The sequence below is a fragment of the Aythya fuligula genome, chromosome 9, assembly GCF_009819795.1.
Source record: "Aythya fuligula isolate bAytFul2 chromosome 9, bAytFul2.pri, whole genome shotgun sequence".
Taxonomy (NCBI): domain Eukaryota; kingdom Metazoa; phylum Chordata; class Aves; order Anseriformes; family Anatidae; genus Aythya; species Aythya fuligula.
In genome coordinates, this window is record NC_045567.1 from 23,287,142 (window position 1) to 23,312,255 (window position 25,114).

The 25,114-nt window shown below is 37.5% G+C and overlaps 1 long non-coding RNA gene across 1 annotated transcript in view; it reads right to left on the reverse strand.

Annotated features, from left to right (window-relative positions):
• Positions 1 to 8,852, reverse strand: part of LOC116492652 — a 42,774-nt gene extending 33,922 nt beyond the window's left edge. The window contains exon 1 of the long non-coding RNA XR_004253609.1: positions 8,802 to 8,852. This is a non-coding gene — a long non-coding RNA (uncharacterized LOC116492652). The remainder of the gene's footprint in view (positions 1 to 8,801) is intronic.
• Between the last annotated feature and the right edge of the window lie 16,262 nt (positions 8,853 to 25,114).

The window sequence follows — 25,114 nt, forward strand, 5'->3', positions numbered from 1 at the left end:
GGTCCTTATTTATTTGTGAAGTTGTTTGCTTACATTTCTAGATCTCAAATAAAAAGAAAAAAATGAAGAAAAAATACAGCTGTTACTGGATTTAGTTGAAGTAATCTTGAATGTGAGTTGGCATGGTGCAAGGTTCATTGACTATTCAGACTTTTTCCTGAAACAGAGAAAATTGGATTTTTTCTCCCTTAGGCTACGAGTTTTATTTATGGATACCGATGAAAAAAAAAAATCTAACTGATGTTCACTGGTTATTGTATATGTGCTCACAGGGCCTCCTCTTACAAAGTAAAATAAAATAAAATAAAATAAAAAAGAGCAGCATTAATCGGTTATTCTTGCATAAATGACCTAGCTATACTATTGCTGTAGTTGTCTAAATAGGTGTTAATGACAAGGCATTTCAGTATTTTCTTGGGAAATCAATACTTTTAAAGTAGAAATTGTGATTTTCTGCCAAAATTAATGAATCTGCTGCTCCAGAGGTCAGGATGTCATTTGCAGTGGAGACTGTGAAAGAAACCATTTCTCAGTGCATTTATTCACATTGAGTGATAGCATTGGCCCAGAGTGAATATTAATAGCTGTATGATCAAGAGGTTAGAAAGTATGGACTGGAATATAATGCAACAAATGCCCAAGTCAGGGAGATAGAGCTGAGCTAAAAAAGGCATTATTTAAGTGTTTGCTATAACAAGAATAATGAAACAAAGTACGTCAAATCCACAGAGTGGTATTTTTTCTGTAGCTAGCCCACAGAGAAAGGTAAAAGAGTTATGTGAACAGCTCATTTCCCCAGCTCGTTTCCAATGCTCCCAGCTCTAACCTCAAGTTGAACCAACTCCAATAAACCCTCCAGGCCTGCTCTGCTCCTGGATTTCATTTCTACCTTGCTGACCAGCACAATACTTCTGTTGTCCAACACGGAGAAACCATCGGTTGTATTATTTGCTGCAATGTGGGGCTCATGCTGGGAGCAGAGGAAGGCATCTTCTGTTCCAGACTGTGATTCCATGGTCTTCAGTTACAGCCTGGAATTACCCATGTAGTACCTGTTGTATCATGGGAGATGTGAGAGAGGACCCAAAATCTAGAACTGCATTGCACAAGAGCATGAAGGTTTTGTAGCTGAGGTCTGCATTGTTATTTTGCTATGAATCACTGTTAAAAGGCCTAACGCACACCTAACTTAAAAGACTTCCAGAAACAGTGACTACTCTAACTTGGATTTTAAGTGCATTCCTCCATTTTAAAGTAGTCTTCAAACTTCCTGTAAATAAATCAGTTTCCCTTGTCCCTAGGCATATTTTCCCAAGGTTTCAAAGCTCTAATTACTATGAACAATATCTTCATGGTCTCCTGCTACATCTCTCAAAAATATAACAAAAAAAGATCTACTTTGAAAGTTTCTTTGAACTTTGTAAGTCAATGATTTCTTATATAACTGCAATAAAAACCTCTGGGAAAGAACCTATTATGAGTACTGTGTCAGCAATTTTAGCTTATTACAGATTGCTTGCTCCCCTTTCCACATAACTATTTAATGAATTTAAACTAAGGATTGTATAATTTCACAGCCAATGGTAGCCGTGAGTTTTTACCAGGAGGCTTTTAAACTGAGATTACGGACAAATTAGTAAAGGAATTTAATGAAGAAAATAATAATTCAATGCAGCTGAGCAGTGTTTGACTTCTGTCATATCAGTGGGAACTCAGCACCAGAGCACAGCTTTCAGGCACTGCTTCAGGGAACCTATGCTGCCTTCCAGACTGACAAAGATGCAGCAGATGTTGGCCGGTGACACCCTGGCGAGGAGGCAGCTGCTGTCAAGAGCAGTGGGACAGGTAGAGAACGGCTGTACCCTGGCTCTTCTGGAGTCAAACATCTCTGTGCTCTGAATTTCTCAGTTTTCTGGTTGTTGGTTGGAGTTTCAGCCTTTAATGGTGAACCTCCAGCTGAAGCTCTTAGGAGGCAGCAGATTGCCTCGTTCAAGCATAACTGGCTACAGCAACTCAACAACTGGATATTTATTATTTTCATTTTATTTCTAATCCATTTTTCAGCCATTTGTCCTCATGCTTCCAAACAGCTTCTGCAGGAAGCATTCCCTGTTCTCCCCTCCACCCTTCACTCAGTCCTGAGGCTGAGCTGGTGCTCCTTCCTAGCACAGCCATTACCAATAAAACTATTTATATCTTTATGGTGTGCCCATTTGCTGGGCAAACTTTAATTGCAGTAAGAACTGCAAACAGAATAAAAACAAAACAAAATAGCATGCCATCTCCCTCTCTCTCCCCCCTTCCACATAAAAATACAAACAAACAAACAATTTGCCACGAGAATCTAGTTTCTAGGATAATAATGAAAAACCGATGATGAAAGCAACAAAGTGAGGATAGAAGAGAGCAAAAATACCATATGAACATAATTCTTTACTCACACCATACCACCATTGCAGGCTTTAGTGTTGGTATGAAAAGAATGATTTTTTTGTTTTGTTTTGTTTTTTACAATATGAATTGAAACCCTCTCGCTTTCAAAATGATTTTGATAAACCAACAGCAGCACAAAAGAAAAAGGGTTGAAGGTTTACAAAACCTTTAGCTCTGAACTTCTTTCCCTGTAGGAGTTTTATATGGGACTGTTTCTGTACAAAACTTTTGTACAAAGTGTTAAAGATTTAATATTTGGTGCAATGCGTTAACTTTACTGTTGGCTAAAAATACAAGAAAACTTGCATGCTTATGATGACCTTATGCTTTTATGAATTTCATCTTATTTTTTTACAGTTTTGACATTTGTTGACTTGAAGGAAACAGTAGTTTCAGTCCAGAAGATTTTGGTTCATATCTTACACTGACATTACCTATGCCAAAATAATGATCCTTTTGCTTTAGCGAAGTGATTAAAACCAGATTCGAGCACCATTCACTGCCACATCTTCTTCTTGTAACAGCTATGAAACAGGCCAAAAATATGGTGACACACATAGCATCACAGTTGGCACTTGCTTTTTCAAACAACGCCAGAAAGCAATTAAAAGGTGTGTCTCTGATGGACACGAGAGAGAAGAGATTTAATGAAGAGTGACATTTTTCCTTTGACTAGTATGTAAGCAACAAAACCTGAGTGCTGCTGAATTGGACTGGCTCTTCAGGAGACAATGCACAATACCTGTGTGTTCCAGGTTTCTAGACTTTCCCTGTGATCGCGGATGGATTTCAGAGAAGAGAGAGGGACAAGTCATGCCAGATTCAAACACCTAGGGCAGTAAGTCAGAAAAAGAGATTAAAGTGGAGCACTCAATACACACCAGCTGCTTAGTGGTCTGCAATAGAACTGCTCCTCTGTGCAGCACAGCAACTTTCCTAGGCATAATGGCTTTCTGGATCTTGGAATATGTTGCACTCACAGTATGAAGAGGAAAAAATTATCTGTATTAGTCATAGGTAGCCGAGCACCATCTGTTACCCAGCCTGAAAATGAACATTCGCCACAAACTCTTTCATGATTACAGTTTGCCTTCTGGAGGAGGTACCACTGGGGGTAAAGCCATGCTGCAGAAATTGGGAGTTTTGTCGTCTCCCCCTGGTAAACTCTAGTTGTTCTATGTATTACAGTTGCCCTTGTTTTAATTATGTTGACTTTCTTTTGCATTTTATTGGGAAATCAATAGTACGTTTCAAACAGTATTTAAAAAAAAAAAAAAAAAAAAAAAAAGGACAAAACAAAAAACAACAACCACTAAAACATTGTGCTTTTCTAAGAAAAAAAAAAAAAAGTCAATGTCAAAGGGAAGAACTGCTTGGTAAGTACTTTCCCTGTGAAGCTAGTTTCATCAGCTTATTTTTATGCCAGGCATACCTAAAAGTTACAGGTCTGCAGAATCTGGCCACTACCGCTAAAATATCCTGACTATAGTGAATCATAACACAGCAGAGAAATAAAATACTTTTTCTTGTCTGGTATCTTCCAAATGCCCCCATACACCATTACTTTTCCATTACTAACCATGTGAACACATACTTAACATCTTAAATTCCAGTACTTATTCCATCTACTGTTTTTGTAACTGGAACCTTCACTTCAAGTGAATTTATTAATACGTAAGTCATAAAGATGTCTATGATACTATGATAAAAGCAATTTTGTTCATATCTAGCGTAAGCTATACAGCAACATCAGAACAGTATGGACAAATTCCAATATTCTTGCAAACAGACAACTAAATGCAAACAAATCCATAAACATTACTGTTTTGATGACTTACATTCTGCAAATGATTTCTAAACACCATGATAACACTAGATAAAATGCCCAAGAGAGATTTCTTCAGCATCAGTATTATTAGCCTTGAATATTGCTGTGGTAGGACAACAACTAAAATTTATATCATTAAATATGTAACTAAAACAAAACAAAGAACTCATTCGCCTAGAAAAATCTGAACTGATTAGAAACAGAAAATCTTGTTTTGAATCAGCACTCTAGAGTACCACAGAAAGCCAATACCACTTACAACCTAACAACTTAGTTTGTCTTTTTTTTTTTTTTTTTTTTTTTTTTAAATTATGGTATAAAAATGAAAAATCAATTTTTGCAGAACAGACTCAACTACCAGGTAAGACTCAACAACACCTATGTTTCTCATAGTTAATTTGCACATCATTGTAACTTATTCTAATTTCTACAGCAACTGAAGCATTTAGGGGTCATTACTAGGAAGATGCTCTTTACTGGGAAGATAGCCTCAGGCCTCTCTATCTTTTTTTCTCTCTCTATGGTATCTTTTATACCCTTGGTTAGTAGGAGGATCAGAACTTTACAGATCTAGAAAATCATTTAGGAATTTCTACTTAGAAAGAGAAAATTACTTGGTAAACACAAGGGAAGGACCACACAGCTGTTCAAGAAAATTAGACAGGAAAAAATAAAATTATGACAAGTTTCACTAACAAACTGAGCTAAATAAATGGCTTCTACCATTCAAACTTTTTTTTTTCATTACACGGGAAAAAATCTCCTGGAATACAGGTGGTAAAATTCAGGTGGTACTGGGATGTGAGATAAATTGCCTTACTTATTGAATGCTTAGTGCAACAATTAGCATTATGATTAGATCATATGGAAAGATTACTTAGGATGTATTTATCATCATTTTTTTCAGAAATATGCCTAGGTTGAGAATTGGATTGATGCGTTGCTTAACCTGTATCAGCATCACTGCATCCTTTAATGCATTTTTCAGGTGAAGTGGCGGTTGAATGCCCAATTCTACAACATTGCTTTCATAATATTAAAAACTTAGCTTCAAACATTATTTATGTAGCTATTCCTTGCCAGCCAGGGCAGACCCAGTCCAAGCCCCCCACCCTTCTGTGATGTGCGGCTGACCTCTGTAATAAAAATGAGTGGGCTGAATGAAAGAGAATCATGCTGGAAAAGAATCTAAGAATATCCCCCATGCCCAAAGACTCATGAAAATACATGAAGGATTTCCCTTGATATACATTCCGACACAGATTGTGTTTACCTCTCTAGGATGTGAAGCTGATTATTCATCATCAGCATCTCATCAAAAACAGAAGTTTCAGTTTCCACCCGCACGCAATGAAAATGATACGATCACATCAGCATATTTTATTATTATTGTTACATCAAATCATCATCCCCTGGTACATATAAGCACTTTTTTTTTTTCCTTTTTTTTTTTTTTTCCATTGAAATAGCTCACTAGGTATTCTTTATAAAATAATAAAGAACAAAGGTGTTCACAAAGACTTGTGTCAAAAACTATTCATCCATCCAAGGAATAGAATGAAGCACCATCTCTGCACACTTGTAATAAAATCTGCATGACTGTCTTGATAGCACTAAGTCCCTAATTAAGTAAAAGGGAGTTAACATCATTACATAGAAACATCCTGAGATGCAGTGATAGAACATACTCATCCTCTGTTCAACCCTCAGAGAGACATAGAAACATAATTTTACAGAATGTCAAACACAAGTTCAGACCGTCCAATATTAAAGCTAAAAAGACCTATGGGACTAAGAAACACCTCCTAACATATGACAAAAATCAATACATCTGTGGAATTTAACACAGTGAATGAATCCTTGCCATTCTAACAATAATGGAAGCTTTATATGGAAGACTGCAACTATTTAAAGTTACCAAGGCCCAAACCAAAACCATTCCTTGAAATTGATGCAGGATCACCAAGACCTACACTAGCCTTTAATAAGAGCACCAGAGTTATGACGATGCAAGGCTGTAACAAGAGAGAGGCTAGGGCAGGGGATTCTGAGACTTAAAATGCTTCTGAGAAGTTCATTAAGGAGCTAAAATTCATAATACCACTAATAACAGAAATTCAGACAACTACAGCTGTCCCAAAGAGCACATTTGCCTCTTTTGATAAACCTCAAAGCGGAGAGTCCAACCACTCACTAGCCCGAACTGTCTCACCAATTAAAATAATTGAGCTAAAATTTCAAGACAACCGTTGTGAATTAAATTAGCTTTGCTGTTGCATCCACCCTCAGGGATGTTTGTCCAGCTCTGACAATACCCAGTGGAGTGGTGTCTTTAACCACTGTCTGTAAACCATTTGAGTCTTTCACTATCTTGAATGTCACTATCCTGAAACCATTTTTCCTAATGTTCAGTCAAAATATTATTTCTTGGAAATTATTCACCCTAATATATTGTTATCTGTTTTTGTAGAAGCCCTTCATTCATTTGACAGCTTTCCTGAAACCTTCCCAAGATGTTACAGCCATTGCAAAGTGCATCCAACACATAAGACATCTCCTGCCATCGAACACTGTGTATTCCTTCCTTTCTATACCTGTGTGTGCATGAATTCACACAAACACAGGCAGCCTAGAGACTAAAAATGAAATATCTTGTTTTATGAAGCAGTCTTACATTCAGACTGAGAATAGTATTTCATGTTGAAATATTTGATTTTAAGAGTTCAAGGTATATACAAGCCATAACAATACAATCCATGAAATCAGAGAAAGCAAGACTCATGAAATGCTCATGAAATGCTGCTACTTACAAGTTTCACTTAAAAGCTGCTTCCACAAAACACATAAAAGCATTCCTGAAAAAAATATTTTATTTGGACAGAAACATAAACTGGATGATCTATTGTAATTTTCCCCCCATAACATCTCTCATTTTTTAAATTACATTTAATTACATTTTTGTATCCATATTCATTATTACATTAGCTGTCATTGTAATAATAAAACTAACTAAACAAAGGTTGACTTTTAGGACTTTAGCACCTATTAATCCATCAAATAATAACAATTTTTCCCATCTATGTAGATTTCCTGAGGATGATAACTAATGGCATTTGAGTGAAGCTGCAAAAAATAAAATGAGGAGCAGTTTGTTTGGATTAACAGAAAAGACTTTTTGCTGACCATTTATTGGAATACTGGGTGTATTTATGACAATTTATCATCCAATGCCATAAATAAAACCCATTAGATATTGAAAGAGAATTAAGTTTTCAGTCCAATTTTTAACTTGCTAGATGTACTTATTTCATTCTTTGTTTCCCTCTCTTAATCAGTTTCTAGTCCATGAAAGTCCATTATGTCCTACCCTGTGATTACTCTTAGCTTCCTTAATAGCCTCTTGAGCTTTTTAAAACCCCAAATAAATTATATCTATCACTTCTTGGTTATCTGTTATTTTGCTGACATCCAGGAGGAAAGAGAATTTTCCTTTTGGGAGCAGTGCTGTTTTGTCCTTATAATATCATGCTCATTATAACTCTATAGCTGTTTTTCAGCCAATGTTCCAAGTACGTTAGTAAAGTCCATTGGTTTATAACTCCTGAGCTCATCCCTAGCACATATTTTACAGACAGAGAAAACATAGTTTTCCCTCTGGTTGTCCATATTTTAGCAATCAGCTAGTTTGGGAAACTCATTCTCAAGTTTCCAGAGAAACCTTGAGGAAGAGTTGCCTCCTATTCAAGCGATGCACACCAACAACACTCAGTCATCTTTTGCAGTTTTAATCTACTGCAGTCCTTGGTGCATCAACAACACATAGCACATGCAGTAGGGATATATTCCTGGGAAGAAATGTGATTATTACAAAGTGATGCAGAACAGATTATTTGCATCTTTAATCAATAGTTTAAATGCTAAACAATGCATGTCGAGCACTTAAACATGGTGTTTACTGCTTTATCCCTTGTGGAGTATAATTATATTTTATATACACAAAAGCAATTTCATTTGTTTGTATCAAGAAATACACTTGTGTAATACTAAAAATAATAATAATGTGCACAATGATCCAGACAGGATTAAAATGTTTTTAAAAACTTTGTATTAAATAACACAGCCTTTTATTATTTTAGCAGACTCTACATTCAGTATTAGTAAAGAAAATGAGGAGTGAGCTCAAGCAGAAGAAAGATGTGATTTGATTACACCCTGTGTTACTCCAGTCTTCCTCTGGAGTGTAACAGAGGAAGTTTCATTTCAGTGGGGCTAAAGAAATCAAATATATGATAAATCAAGTGTATCTCTCAAATGTTATGCTTTCATCTCTCTTCCATCCTCTAAACATGGGTTTTAGACTCATCCTGACCTGAGCCCATTGGAAAGTGCCCGTTTACAAGGAGACCTGACTGTACACGTTGGCCTCTGCACAGAAAACTGTTGCTGCCCGCTTGCCCGCTTGGTTACTTTATTTAAATGTTACCCTTTGTAAGATTTGGGTACATCTGGGAAAAGAAAATCAATACCAAAAGATATCTACCTTTTACTCTTTGTCTTCATGGAAGTTCACTGCCATTCTGAGCCTCAGGACGTCTGCAACAAAGTGGGAAAAAAATAACAAAACTCATGGATGGCTTCAGCAGAATAAACCTGTTTGCCTTTTTATTTATTTATTTTTTTTATTTGATCTTCTTCCTGTGTGTTTTGTTAGTAAATAACTATGTAAAGAATGAAAGTGCCCAATGTTCACATCTATACAAAGAACATACTGCTGAACTCTCCTTTTCCTCCCAGCCCACAGCAGCATCACTCCTCCGACAGACACCCTCTGTGCACCTCAGCTCTCAGTCCAGCCTTGTGCAACTGCAGCAGGGTGGGTGCTGCTTCCCCTCCTCCCCTTGCTGGACACCCAGGTACAGAAAACCAAATAAAAATAGTCACTACCTTCACAGAATTTTGATAATAGAGTTCTGTAATGACTAAGCAATCAGTTTTGACATGCAATGCAAATCTGAAGTTAAAAATACAATTTTCCTGCGACGTTAATTATGAATCATTAGAAAGAATGAAATAAAAGCTCCTAACACGTTCCTCTTAGCTTTTCAGAGCAAATATGAGAAATAAAAATCACTTTAGAGAACTGTCACAATGTAGCAGACATTTGATGACTTTTTATTTTACAGACGTCTAGCGACGCCTGTAAATCATTTTGTTTTGTTGTTGCATCTGGAAGTACCACAAGCTAACAGATATAAATTACCTTAGTGGCTACAAATATCTTCTGAAGTATATTAAAACTACCAGGTATAGACACACATTTCGTTAGCATGCTAGTGATGAAAATTTGAAAATTGAAAAAGCACTGATCAGATACAACTAGCCAAAATAAAAAGAGAGCTTGTTTGCATGTGTACTTATGTTTAGATATGTTTTATAGGCTATTTAATAATAATTTAAATTATACCTTTTAATTATTATTATTAGATGAAAGTACTGTTGGACAGCTGTTACTCTCCAGTTACAGAAGATTCACTTTTTTCACATCTTCTAAAATCCAAAGAGAATTAGTGATATCTTTTTCTCTCTTTCTTTCAAGTCACCCAAGAATGACTGATGTTTCAACAGCACCAGTCAGGATTGTTTTTTTGGTGGCTGCTTTTCCTTAGATCAACAAGAGAAAGCAGAAATACTGAAGTATGCTTCTCAGCACCATGTCTGAAATCATATATCTGAGTTAAAACAATTAAGTTAAATTTTACTTTGAATAGAGAAGAAATTAAATAAATTCAGTTTGGGAAAAAAAAAAAAAAAAAAAAAAAGAATTGAAAGGGAATTGAAAGGAGAGACAAGGTGCATAGTATCAGTAACCTGTGACATTCTCAGACACAAATATCAGAGAAGTTGAGATTTAAGGGATTTCTAATCTCTAATCCCTTTGGATTTGCGCTAGGGAAAAAAAAAATCATGAGATTATCCCAAGTAGAGAAGAAAGAATTCAGTAAGAGGATCTACAAAGCCCAGGTGAGTCTGACCCAGCAGAGCCGTGACCCTCCCCACGTGAGCCAGCCGCTCTCATCTCTTCTGCGAGACTGCACTGCTCCTCTGGATGGGACCATGCTGCCAGCAACATGATCTGAAGCTTTCAGAAACAAATCCACTGTATGCAAGCAGTATTTACTGCAAACACAACAACACTACTTGCTCATATTGACAAAACAAAATAGCAATGTTTGCATGGGAATGTTTGCAAATTATCACTGTCACAGTCTATAGACTGTAGCAGGCAGAGAGATGCTGAGCAAGACAGTAACACATTTTAACTCCACTCTTCCAAAACTCTCCAGGTCAGACTCCAGGGGCTAACCTAGAATCAGCTCCCACCTAAAATCCCGCAATGTCATGTCAAGTGACACTGGCAGGCCTCACAGCTCATGGAGGTGCTGCTCTGCGGAGAGCTCCAGAAAGTTCCTCTTGGGGTGAGACAGGTCCCAGTACGTGGGAAATGTCTGGTGCCTGATGCTCTCACAGACGTCCCTGCCCACCAAGGCCACCAAGGGAACGGCTCTTGTGTGCTCTAGAAAGGGAGGCAAGACTCCTTGTTCTCCTTTCAGAGTTATGAAAGGACTTAAAACATGTTGCTCCAAAAATAAAACCTGTATCCTTCTCAAGTGATGCAATTAGCATAACTTGTTGACTGATTTCCCTTACCATATACATACGAAGCAATGTTACCCTGCTCAATATTCCTCAGTAAGTACTCATCTCACTCTGACTCCCAGAATTAAATATCATTTTAATAATCATCTCAGTAATAAACACTGTTCCTCTGCTTTAAAAAATTCTTTGACCTCTTCATGAGCTTGTTTACCCCTTTACTTTTTGCTCTGGTGCAATTTTTTGACTTCAACAAGAATGGTGCAACATAATGGAAAATCAGGACCAAATAATATATAGTATATATAGTATAATATATTAAAAGAAAAATATCTCTTTTAGTATTGCTGCGCTTTTGACTGGAAGAGATAAAACAATATGCCTAGTGCAGATTGCCCCACGAAAACCTCTCAGAATGAATGCAGTGTAGATGCAACTTGTGTGAGGTGTTACAGTAAGTGGGGAGGTAACATGTGCTGACAACACACTTAAAAAGTTGATTTTATTTAGAGAGAGAGATAAGCCTTTCTAGATTTCCTTAATTTCTCATTCAGCTTCATGTATAACATACAAAAAGGATAAATAACGTGTCCTGCCCCTTCCCACTGTCAGTTCACATTTACTAATTTATAAGAAATAGTTTACCTGTATTTAAATGGAAATTACCTGACTCAAAACCCAGCCTCCCTGTGAGCTTAAAGCCTAGGCAGCCTCCACTGCCATGATAACCAGTGGGAACACAACAGCAGCCTGAAATCAGAAACAGTTTTCTACTAAAATCTCATTTTATCATGTTGTAACACCTCCTTGCTCTCCAGAATAAATTACCTGGAGAGAGTGCATTAAAAGAATTTCTGGGTACTGTATAGGAGAATAATAATGGCAATTTCATAGTGATTTCACACTATTACGCATGTACCACACAAGAAAACTATCACAGCAAAATCCAATTTGTTACTTTTCCAGAACTGAATTTTACTGCTTTTTGGTTTGCAATTAGTTATTATGAAAGTTTAATCAAAGTCTCAGTTTCCTCTTCCTCTCTAAATGTAGCACAGTCAGAATAAGATGCAACCAATAATTAAGTAAATTGGACTTGGCCTGGAACACAGGAGATTGAGAATAATTTGTAAGTATTACCCATTAGCAATTTGTATTTTCATACAGTACCTTAAATTGGTTATTTTTAGAAGAGATAATATTTAAATGTGATTAGGAAATAAAAGCATTTCTTCATGTTTATTTGAATGATAAATTCCTTCCCCTCCACACAGGGATGCCTGCACTATGATTTGAAGGGAAGCTGTTGTTCAAGTAAGTGGAGATTGATCTGAAAGATATAAATGTAAACAGGAAAGCATCACAAAATAACAGTATGATAGGATGGGGCAGAATCTTTTCAAAAGAAGAAAAAGCATCATGGATACAGTGAGAATGGGATTAGAAATATCTAAAGCAATAGCAAAACTGAAGACAGATTTGGGTCTATCAGACCGTAGGAGAGGAAACAGTAGGACTGAAAAGAATATTTCAAATAGAAACTACATAGAAAATACTTCAGCAGTGGTTGGCTGGTTGCAGTTCCAGCACTTCTTTCTCAAGAAGGAACCTGGTTCATCAACCAGATAATGATGCTCACAAGTGCTGTTCAGTCAATTCACATCCTGTTCTGCACCTGAACAAGTTAAGAATTGAGGTGTAAAACTGAAATATGTTAAGAATTTTGTCAGATGGGGTGAGAGCTTGAAAACACGGAGTCCATGATGTCAGGTGTCCTGTCCCACCCAGCAGCTAATAGTTGCATAAGTTTATAACCTAAACAACTATTACGTGTTAGGTGTCCTGTATTGTATATTGTAGCCCAGTGGTTGAGCCATGCCCTAGGCAAATGTTGGGCTCCGATTCAAAGGATCCCTCCACCAAAGGAGGTTTAAGTTTAACCCCCAAATCCCAAAACATCCACAGCAACTAAATCCTATCCACACGCCACCTCACAGGCCCCCAGCCCCAGGACACCGTGGTTTTGGCCTCAGCAGCCTGATGGTGCTTTTTGAGCCACTTCCATGGGAGAACTGCCAGCAAATGACATCCACTGCCACCAGGTAATGGAAGACTGTCTTGGTCCTGCAGTGAGTTTATGCAGGTTTATGCGACAAGCTGCATATACTGGAGTTGTTTTACCAGGCATAGAATCATAATTCTGGGTTCCTAGAAAACATAAAAAAGTGACACAGCAAATAAACAGTTTCTGTAAATAAGTGGTAACCAATGCATTTTGGGGTTAGCAACTTTTGATTTGAACTTCAATTCCATCTCGGCTCAGTTTTTCATATTGACTGGAAGTACACTGGATTTTGTTTCACAGAATATGCATTGAGCCATTGAAGAATAGCATTCTGAAGATAAAACACAGAAATATTGAGATTAACATCACCATAAAGAGAAGAGTTTCATGTGCTCTTTGCTTTGCCTTAATGGTCGGTGGATTAGAAGGCTACCCTTACGCTCAGAGCTGCTAGCTTTGATGTGTATTTGCTCAATATGTATGAAACCAGACTGATCATTATGGAGCTCTGCTATTTCAGTCCAATTCATCCCCGTCTAGAAAAGTCTAAAAAATAACATGATATTGTGACTGTATTTCAGACACACACCCCCAGATATATAATTTGGAAGGAACTGAGGACAGCTAACTAGATTCCTGTATCAACCCTGCAAGTAAAACTATGAACTAAATTTTTGGCACTCCGTGAAGTTACAAAAATAATAAAGTAATTAGTTTGTATCTTATGTTTTATACTGCTATTTTAACATCGAAAATAGAATTTTATTATTCACTCACAGTTCTCAAGAGTCACAAGGTTATATTTATGCCTGCACTTCTAAGCAGTAAAACAACAGTAAAAAAAGTTTTACAACAGTAAAACAGTAGTGAATTGTACTGTTGCACAAAGATAAAACCCCATGGTCACTTCGCTATATTAGCATTTTATTCTAAGGGTGGAATTAATTAATAGAGCATTAGAGATACACCAAATATATAAAAGGTTAAGTGGAAAGAATGGAGATTTTATTCAAAAATTCCAAAGCAGTTTAAAACCAGAAAAGTACAAAAGTGCATAACTGATACTGCACCACCATGGGGTAATGACAGAAACACAGGACTGAGAGCCTGCAATTTTATTTTTCTTGCTTATTGTAGCTTTGATGGTAACATTCTTCAGATTTTTATAACACTGGCTATTTTTTATTTCCTGCGCAAAACACAGGTAGGCTTTAATCGTCATGATTATCCTGAAAAATGAATACTCACTCAAAGAAGAAAGCTATTATTACAGCTCGCTTGGTCAGCTGAGGTCACAGTGTGGGAGGATTCTGAGTCAAGGCAATTGCAAACGCTGCGAGCAGGGAGGGAGAGTCCACTGTGTATTGTGCAAGATTGAGTGCATCTGCCCTACGCTTCTTGATCAACAATAGAATAAATAGAATAAGGGAATGAAATGTGGTCAACAGAATAAAAGAGGTCAATAGAACAATGTTGGGAAGTGTTATTCCGGAAATATCCAGGATCCTCCTTGGCTTTGAATTGTAAGGAAGCACTTTTACATTTCCAGAGCAAAAATAACTACTGAAATGTCAGAACTTCTGGTAGGACACAAAATCTAGATTTCGCTCTGATTGTTAAGGGTTATTTGTAGAAAAACTTTAGTTGTTGATGGGTAAGAAAACCCACACTAGTACTGACAGTGATACCAGTTTATACACGTCTAGTCTCTTGCTAGTGGAGTCTATTAAAAATAGGTATGTTCTTTATTAGCTAAGAGATGATTAGTCTTTTTTTTTTTTTTTTTTTTTTTTTTTTTTTTTAAGTCTTTCTGTGTTGCTACTTTAAAATAACTACACAAATTTTTGTTAACAACACTTTGCACATATGGGATCATGTATTTACATAGCATAATGGCTGGTCACTGGAGCACAAGATCATTTCTTTATTTAGTTCATGCTCTATAGTACCGATTTCATTTTAATAAACAGTGTGTGTCCCTGAGCTACGATTAGTATGCGAATTTTCCAAGGTAAACTTTCCTATTTGAGGAGAATCACTTAAGAGCTCTCTCCATTTTACTACACATTACCTTCTCTTTTTATGCCACTGCTCTCTCCTCTACCATGTGACATAAGCAATGGAAAAAAAAAAAAAAAAAAAAGATTGCCATGGGATATCAAATGCACTTTGAAAGCTGTTAACTCTAAATGTGGATACTCACTCAAGTGACTTTGGGACTCAAGAACTTACATAGCCAAAATTTGGCTCTGTACATGCATTAAAAACCAAGTTATAAACACTTAGAAAGGCTATAAAGATTGCTATCTTAAAGTTTCAAAGTCATCAATACTGAGTCAGTGCAATACTGCCAAGAAGGGGATAGGAAATCAGCAAGTGGCATGAGTAGCAACTGGGTGAGGCAAACAAAATGCATATTGGAAGACATGGGGAGTTCAGTCTTTGATGTCAAAGGCAGTCATGTTCGAGGCACTTTATTCGTCTGCCAGATTATCTGACTGCCTGTATGTTGGGTGGTTTGAATACTTGAATTAAGCAGAGCTGACAAGCTATTTTGGTAGGTGTCTGGGGTTGTTACCACCACGAAGAAGTGCAGTATTATCACTGCTGAGTCTCTGATCAACTTGTTGCTTAAACTTTGAGTGATTTGTCATTTCTTTCTAGCATGGAGATGGAGACAATCTTCAAGAGAGTTAGCTGCTTGTCAAAACTGTGACTAATGAACAAAGGAGCCTGAAAAATGACTGAAAGAGGCTCTTCTTCTTGGCAGCTTTACTCCACATCGTGTGACGGTGGTGGCTGTGAGCTGCAGATGTGTCATGTTGTCTTCACTTCCTTTCTTTGCTGTGTAAAAATGAACAAGGACAGAACCAGAACAAAGTAAATGGGTGGGATACCCACATTAGGGTAGCACCACATAATCAAACTGCAGGACCATTGGCTCTGTGTGTGTCTGGAAGCACTCAAGAAAAAGTATGCAAAGAAAAAGGAAAGAGAGACAATTCCACAGGCAGTACATTATCAGCCAATTCCAGCTCACCCTTGAATATCCTGCCCACGAACCTATGAGGATGTATGTGATCGAAAAGAAAGTTTCCAGTACAGAAGGTCAAAAGGCCCAGTAGTGATATGGTCACATGCATGGAGGTACCCCAGGCAGGCAGGAATGCATCTCTGTGCCACAGTGTAAATGGAAGAGCCTTCATTGGGGGCACAACAGCAGCGGGATGGTTTGCTATTTCTCTAAAAATAAAACAAATTATTTCTGAACATAAATAGTTGTAGATTACTTTAGGGTAACTTCATAACAGAAGAAAACAAATATTTACATGACATTTATGGCATCATCCTAACTAAAAATTGCACCATGAAGTACTGACTAGATGAGTGCTGTAAGGCAGATGGTTTTGATTTTGGGGCTACCAGTCCATATTCTCTAGCCAAATATGGTGTAATAAGAATTGAATCTGACTAAAAAATCTTCTAGGAGAGAGATGGATAGAGTAGGTACAAAACCAATAAAAATTTTGGTACAAAGAATGAATGAATGAGCTCATTACACACAAAACCACAACAATGGAAAGAAAACTAAGCAAAATATACAGAAATCTTTCATTACTAGACAAATACGGTAGAAGTAACAACACAGATAAATTCACTGTATAGTAGACTACTCGTTATTCTGCTAAAAGCAGATTTACTCTGTTCATGAGATGATGAGTCAGTTTATTTTACAAAATTAATTGAAAATGCCAAGCAACTATTATTAAATACAGGCACTGTAAAATCAGAGTGGCAAAGTCCCGTTCCTTTGGTAAGTTTTAAACAAATGCAATTTATTATCACTATTCAATAACTAGCAAATTACTTGATTAGCAGAAGAAACATAGTGTTTTATCAATTTTTAAAGGGGATAAGCAGAACAACAAGATAATTATACAATTATCATGATGATAGAGATTCCAGGTCAAATAAGGCAATGATTGATATAAAGCTTATCAAGCATAGAACTAAGAAAGCGTAGTTAATGCCAGTCAAACTCAAGTTTATAAAGAACTGATCATTGCCCAACTAACAAGGTCCTTCTTTGTAAGATTACAGGTTTATTAATAAAAGGTGAAAATAAAAGAAAAAAAAAAATATTGGGGGTCATAGTGCTTCATTTCAAGGAGGAAAGCTAGAAATGCACATTTCTAGCAAACAATGGAACGAGCTCTATTATCTATAAAAACTAGTGATTCCACATGGTCAGGCTGGAGATGATCATCCAGAGGTATGAAGTGTGTGGATCGCCACCACGTGGCAGTCAATTTGAACGAGCACATTGCACAATGCAACAGGAGCAGGAAGGGAACACACACACTGTGGTTATTGTGACCATGGTAGTGAGAGGTAATTTATTAAGCCACTATAAACTGACCATTTACATTGTTTGCCCATATTCATTAGCTCTCTATTTTTCCATCTCCCCTTCTCTTTCTAAGATCTGTATAGTTTATCTTTTACACCTGTCCCAGATCAATCATCTCCATTCAGTAAAGTTTTCCTATTTGTTCATTTCCATATTGTTCATCCTTCAGTGCAGAACACTGCATTTCATGCTCTTAGGTTTTATACAGCCTCTACTATTTATTTGTCAAATGTCATCCACAAATTACCCTGTGATATTGCCACCCTCCTCTTTTTACAATATACATATATACATATATAATATATATATATATTATTTTTTTTCAGCCAATTTCATTAGCATACTTCCATTTTTCTCCAGAGGACTAGAGAAAACATCAAATAAGATCTGTTCTTGGATTGATTCTTCAGAAATTCTGTATTTGAGTCTCAGAGTTCCTTGCAGTGCAAATCAAAACAAACTTAAAAGCCTACCAGAAACTACATGGTGAACAAGATTGAAAATGTATTATTCAGGCCAGCAGACAGAGAAAAAATTCAATTCTTGGACACTGGTATAGAAAAATATAGTTAAAAATAGAGATATTTTAAAAATAGTGACTAGAATTAACCATGATGCTTTACTGATTGTTTAAAGCTGAGAATTCTCTAATCCAGTCAATATTTCCTAAATGTCATGAGTTAATTTAAACCAGGAAATTTAGTCATGGATGCTGGTCTAGATGATAACAGCATTTTTTCATGTTTTATTTAGAATCCCAGCTTGACTGAAGACAGGAGGAATTCCCAATGGACTGAGAATGCACCTACCCCTCCATATAATGCATGGAGCTCCACAAAGAAGCTCTTTTGCAGTCTGACCTTTAGTTGCCTCTATGTTTTCCATACAGTTACTTACAACTCACAGTAATTTTTTTATTTTAGATTTGCTTTCTAATATTCCCTCTGATGTTGCATGAAATGATCTAATGGTGTTAACTGCATATTGATCCACACCTATGGTCTTTTGGACTGTCCTAAGCAGAAACATCACTAATATATTAATATATTCTTTTTTCCTTTTTTTTTTTTTCTTTTTTTTCTCTATGCAAGTTCATTTTATACATCTGTGTAGAACCCAGTAAATTCTTTGCAGGAAAACTTTTGAAAAGGCTATGACTTCACTTCAGAGTTGTACATGAGCACCACCTTTAATAATTAAACCTTAGGATTTCTGCAGAACACATAATTCTCTGGTAAAATCAGCAACATTCATAAATCAGAACCTGAAGTGTGAAATTGTATGTAAAGTCTCTCATCTATCACCGTTTTACTCTACTTACTGTTTCATGATACAAAGTAATATTTTGTGAGAAATAATGCTTTGCTCTGGACAAGACATGTCATTAGCACACTTAGCTACCTGGTGCTGGGGATGTATCAGAGCCAGCACGTTTTCCCAAAGAACGGACCGTGCTGCAGGATGAAATACAAAGCAGAGACATACTGCAGAAAAAATAGTTCAGACACTGAGGAATTTGGATAAAGTAAGCTTTTGGCAGCTTTGCACCACATTTGCTTTAAGGTGCCAAAAGCTCCCTCCAGACAGAGCCAGGTATTAGAGACAACTTGCAGACAACAAAGAGACAATTGCCAGAATCAAGTGCGAGATACGTATTTCATAAAGAAGTTCCTGTGATACTTCACATTTATTTTTCTGTTGAACTTTAAAATAGGATAAAAGGGGTTGTGGATACAGGTAGGCAATCCAGCACAGTGAGGACTGCAGCAGAAGACAGAATCCTCCTCGCTTTCTCTTTATTATGAAATAAAAATGGAGCTATGAATCACTGCAGCATAGACAAATCATCTGAGGCATCTTAAAACAGCCGCTTGACTGACTGCTGTAATATCACCTGTCATTCAATAAAAAGAACTGCAGCACATGCTTACAAGTTGATAGAAATGTGCCTAAAGCCAAACTGAAACCCTTGGCTTCATAAAATGCCACGATTTTAGAAGCTCCTCAATTAAAGCACTTGAAGTCTCCTCAGAGCAGACACAGCAACCTCTGCGAAAGCCAGGTGGGCACCACCATGACTGACTGGGGCAGGCAGAGCAGACAGGGGCTGTGGCTAAACAACCACAAATGCATCTGGGAAGGAGCTGGAAAACAGACACAGATCTGCAAGGGCCCTGGGGCACCAGAGAAACTCTGTTCTGAACTGCTGCCAAGCTTAAAAAGTTCCAGTTGGAAACAAAATGGAAAAATAAAAATTTTTTGGCAACATCTGCTCCCCAGGCTTCCCAGCTCACACAGCCAGTGTGGACAAGGCATCAATACCACTCTGGAAGCCCACCTTGAATTTCTGGGCACTCCCTTTCTTGCTTGTACCACTGTCCCAGCAGGAGCAGCATCACTGTAAAGCCCTTCCCACAAATGTATCTCACCCTCTGAAAAAGCACAAATTGTGAGAAAAGTCAGGATACTCCAATGCAATCATACTCACTTTTTTTCCTGACGTCAATGTCTTTATCTTCAGAAAGTTGTCTATCTGCAAAAATACGCCTTTTGCCAGAGGAGAACGTGCTGCAAGAAGTTTAGATCACATTACTACCTCTTTCCTTCATGTTAGAGTTCTTACTCTGAAGACTAAAAATCCACAAAAGATTTTTTTTTTCCCTGTAAGGCTGCCAGTACACACCTCCCAGAGAAATTACACTTAATACAAAAAAAAAAAAAAAAAAAAAAAAAAACAAAAAAAAAACACAAGAAAACAAGAGATCTTGCCATCAATGTTAGCTCTACGTGTGGCACTTTCTGGGGTTTTGTGATGACAGAAGACAATTTCTATGACAACATTACAAAATATATATTTTTTTCGGTTCACTTAAGTAGGTACTCTTTGCCAAATTCAGCAGGTGATGCTTGCAACTGTGAAGCCCAATGCATATTGAAGTCAAATGGGATTTTAACTGTACTCAGATTTAGGATGAGATGCTTAAATGATTTTCAGGGTTGCAAGGAATGCTAGCCAAGAAATCTGTAACTCTCTCCTAGTTCATAACTTAGTCAAATATAAGAGATAAAAATACAGGATAGCATGAATTCTTTTGTATCCATAAAGACTTCTGGCATGTATTTGTGGATTAAGATACTAGACATGGCTCTTCTGTTTATTTCAAGGCTTTTACAAATATTCAATTGTGAATTTAGTTACAAATACTTTTGTGTAAAGGACCTTTCAGAGGAAGAATATCAGTCTAATCAAAATTGCTAAATAATTTTATCATCTTACACTGGTATTACATGTTTGTCATCATAGGTTTATCCTATGAGGCCCAACCCTTTTCTACAATGTGTGGCAGAGCCCTCAAGACTGTATGGAAATAACTGGTTCTTACAGGGAAGACACAATTACGGACCATAACTTGCAAAGCTGCAATATATCTTACAGTAATAGTCACCTTATTAGAAGTTTAAAAATTAAGCAAAAATTTTGGATTACATTTTTTAATAAATAAAATTATTGAATAAGTCTATTTTAAGTTTGAAAGACAAAAACTAAACAAAAGAACAGAGAAGGAACCTATGAATCCCCAGTATTCAAGCACTTTACGTTAAAGTATTAAACATTTATACAAAAAACACCCTTTGACAGCAATTTCAAAAATGAGGTCACCATTACCCTAAAAAATGAATTTTTCTGCCCAGCATAGCCCAAACCTGAAATCTGTGAAGTTTGCCATCTGTTTCCCATTGAATCACGTGCTGAGTCTAACTTCCAAAGCCTTGGGAGTTTCTTTTGGCAGATGATGCACAGCAGTGGGGGAAAAGCCTTTCTGAATCATTGTCAACAATTACTTTGAATTATGTTCTTTTTCAAGGATAAGTCATATTTATAATATATGTGTTATGATATTTGCCATGAACTATTTATTAATGTTTCACTGAGAAAGATTTTGACAGAGCTATCACCTAAACTCCAGCTGAAGACAACGTTTCAAAACAGCTATGAAAACTAAAGACCATGAATTATTTGCAGCAAAAGGAACTTTGCATTCTTCTACTCTCTGACAAGGCTTCTGACGGCAGAGCTGCCCACCAGTCCTCTGGAGCTGGACAAGCGCGGTGCTGGAGCACAGCGCACTTCTCACCAAGCCACAGGAGGAGTGAGGAGAGCATCGGGAATGCTCACAGCAGCACTGGAGTACCTCTGGCTGCCTGAACATTCCTTCCCTCCCAGACATCACATGGTGGAGCTGCCAGCTACAGTTCCTGCATGCAGAAGGCTGGAGCAGATGGAGGCTCCCCATGCTAGCTGCACAGTGCCCCAGGTTGACCTCAGGTCTCTGAGGACGGTTACACTTAAAGCAGCTTCTAGGACATGGTAACTACAGCTTCTTTTCTATTTTCAGCAATTCAGAGAAGTCCCATTAGCCTTCCTCAATAAAATGGGAGGGCACCTTTCAGTGGCACCCAAGGATGCCCAGTCAATCCCAGAACCCCCAAAAAAATGGTTCCACCCAACCTCCATCACCTTCCTCATCCTGTTAAAAAACCTTCACCTCATTGTTGCATTTCCCTAACATTTTCAGCCAAAATGAGGCCCCTAGAACTACTGCTGGTAGAAGATGGTGCCTTTTTTATACAGCATCCATTGGCTTTATTCTCTCTTTTGTTCTTCATCTGCTTGTTTTTCTCACACTGCTGCTCTAGCTGTTTGAGTCTGTGCTAGTGCTGGGCAGAACCACAATTTCTGGAAGTTATAGTTAGCTGGGAGTACAGCCAATTTTTCCCCTTTCTATTTCTTTATTTCTTATGACTATTTGCCTTTGTAATAGAAAGAATTCACAGCGTGAAGGGCATGGTTGTTGATATGTTTCTAGCTTTGTAATTGCAGTGGAAACATGAACAAACTTTGCTTTTCAGGGTGACTGCATTGCCCTGAATGCTCAGCGCCTATGATGGGGGCCAGTTTTAATAGCCGAGCCCTCGCAGAGCCACTTCTCTTCTGCAAAGAAGGAATTTATAATATCTTGCCTGTAATCAGACTGAGTACAGGGCTGAGAAATGCAGTCTTTATATGCCACCTCTGCTTGTGTCAGTCAAAACCTATTAAGCTCACCTGTCACTTAGCATGTGATCTAATTCAGCTCTCGTAATTCCAGCACAGCCAGTTTCAGCATTGGCACAAGCTTTCAGTGTCAGATAATGATATTCTGAGACATTTAATTTCAACCCTTATAAAACCGCTTAACTGCACGTATCGTTCTCAGCTCTTGAGATACCTAAACGAACGCTCGTTTGAAACCCAGAAGAATTAAATTCCCTCAACCCAGAGCACTGCACCTAGAGCCTTCCACCTCATGGCACCACAGGGGCTCAGGACACCTGGACACATGCTAACACCGAGGTCTTCTGCCCAAGTTGCCTGCTGCCGAGGGGTTTCAGTTGCCACTCTGCAAGAGCAGACACTGAGAGATGCCCATGCAGGTGGCCCCAGACCTTGTTAGCATGGGTTCAGCCATGGGGTGCTTTCACAACATAATCAGAGCCCCTGGGGCAGAGTCAGATACTGAAACATGCTGGGAGGGAAGGGAAGGACAACATGAATTCTTCCTAAGAAGCATTGTTTATATATTTACACATTTTGTTACAAGATCTTCATTCTTCTGCCTCCGCTCGGGCTGCTGTGATTGATGGGGCTCGGGAGGCTGTTACAACCAGTCAGGGAGCATGCTATGTCTTCATTTAAACTTTAATAGCTTGAATGCCAAGGTCCTTATGCACATTCATTTTTTTTAAAGCCCACCACCTCAACAACAACCAACCAACACAATTTAATCAACAGAACAAGAAATGTGACAGATGTGAGACAGCAGGATAGATAGATATATACCCATCGCTCACCTTGCAAGACTTTCATGGAATGGGATGGCCTACACTGCTATATTTACCTGTCGGTGCCTATGTTCAGGGCACAAACATAAGATTCATTAAATTACGAGAATTATTTGATATATATAATATCCCTATATATTCATATACCTACCCATACGTGCTTTGGGTAAGCACGTTTTAGAAAGGCACTCATTAGTACTGAGAGAGACTCTTTGCACCATCACTTCTGGCCTTAAAATGGATCAAGGGAGGAAAAAAAAAAAAAAAAAAAAAAAAAAGAGTTTTATTTTGAAGTAAAAAGGTCTTGGAAGCTAGTATACAAAAGCTATCAAAATCCCTAATTAAAACCCCAGAGACCCCAGAGAACTCTAAAAAGCACTTATCTTCTCAGAAGGTAGATCTTTGTTCCCAGTATATCTGTGCTCATAAACTGAAAATAGGCGAATGCACTTTAGGCTGTATAAATTATTGTCTCAAATCCTATGAAACATGTACAGATATATTTCATTATAAAGGTATTTTTCCAAATGCAACAAACATTTCCTGACTTTATGTGGTATCTTCTTTACATGCCTAAATACTTTCTGGATGCAAGATGTTTAGTGGTTGCAAAATATATCAAAAATTTTTCACCTTTTCTTCTACACTTTCTTCAAAACCAAATGGGTTGCAAATTCAATAAGTTACAGGTATGAAGGCAAAGAAAAAAGAGAACTCCTTTAAATAAAAGGAAAAATCACAGCCTCTTATTTTCTGTGGAGATGCTAATATCCCTCTACATCATAAGGACTTTTGAACTACATTTCTATGGATGCTGGTGGGAAGTCAGTTTATTTCTCCCGTGTATTAAAGAGAATAATTTATCTTGCAGGAAAAAAAATAAAAAATAAAAAAAATGCATATGCAAATATCTTTTCCAAATAAAACATTCTATTAAAATTCATATTTGCGAATAAGGTAAATGTTGTGTAGCACTCGGTTGACAGCATTTATATAAGCAAAATGCAGAATAACATATTCCAAATTATCATTACATTAATTCCATTTTGCCTTCGCTAGATAGTGGCACACAGAAATTAGGTATTTTTCTCAAATACGTGTATTTTACCATTATTTCATGTACTGACACTTCAGGCAGTACCAATTTCACCATCTGTTTGTTTCTTCAGAATTTCAGAAACTAGATTTAATGAATTTACTTATGCAAAATCCTGCTCGTTTCCCTTTCACTAGATTCCTTCAAAGGCCACAGATGTTAGCTTGAATAGAAAGAGAAAATACAAATTAATTCAGACACTTGTGTTTCGGTTTCTGATTTTTAGGGGCTAGCTAATGTAGAAATTCAGCTTGGCAACTCATCTCCACCCTTGCAGTTCTCAAGATTTAACAAGACAAGGGCACAGCTGACCTGATCTGGTGGTGGTTGGAGCCGTGGTCAGGCGGTGGGATGGAGCAGCTGAGGGAGAGGTCTCTTTCAGTCAGCATCTCCATAAGCTACCTTAACTTTAAGATTTGTAATGTTTTATTTGTGATAAAATTGGTAATGCAAACCTTGAATTTCTACACTTCATACTGTAAAGTCTAGATTGGCATTTTTACAGCTGCACAATTAAAATGAAGAGCCAGTCCTTACTGACCACAATTCTGGGCATTCTGAGAGGGTTTTTGAAGTCAGATTTAATTAACAGCACATGACTTCAGAGCCCATGCCCACAACAAGCACTTACCATGTTAGTGAAGTCTAATTATTCCCTGGTGCCCCAGGCATGGGATGACCCATTCCTAAACTGGGCGGCTGTGTGGCAGCTGTGAGGCCAGAGTAATCCTTATCAGAGGGCCG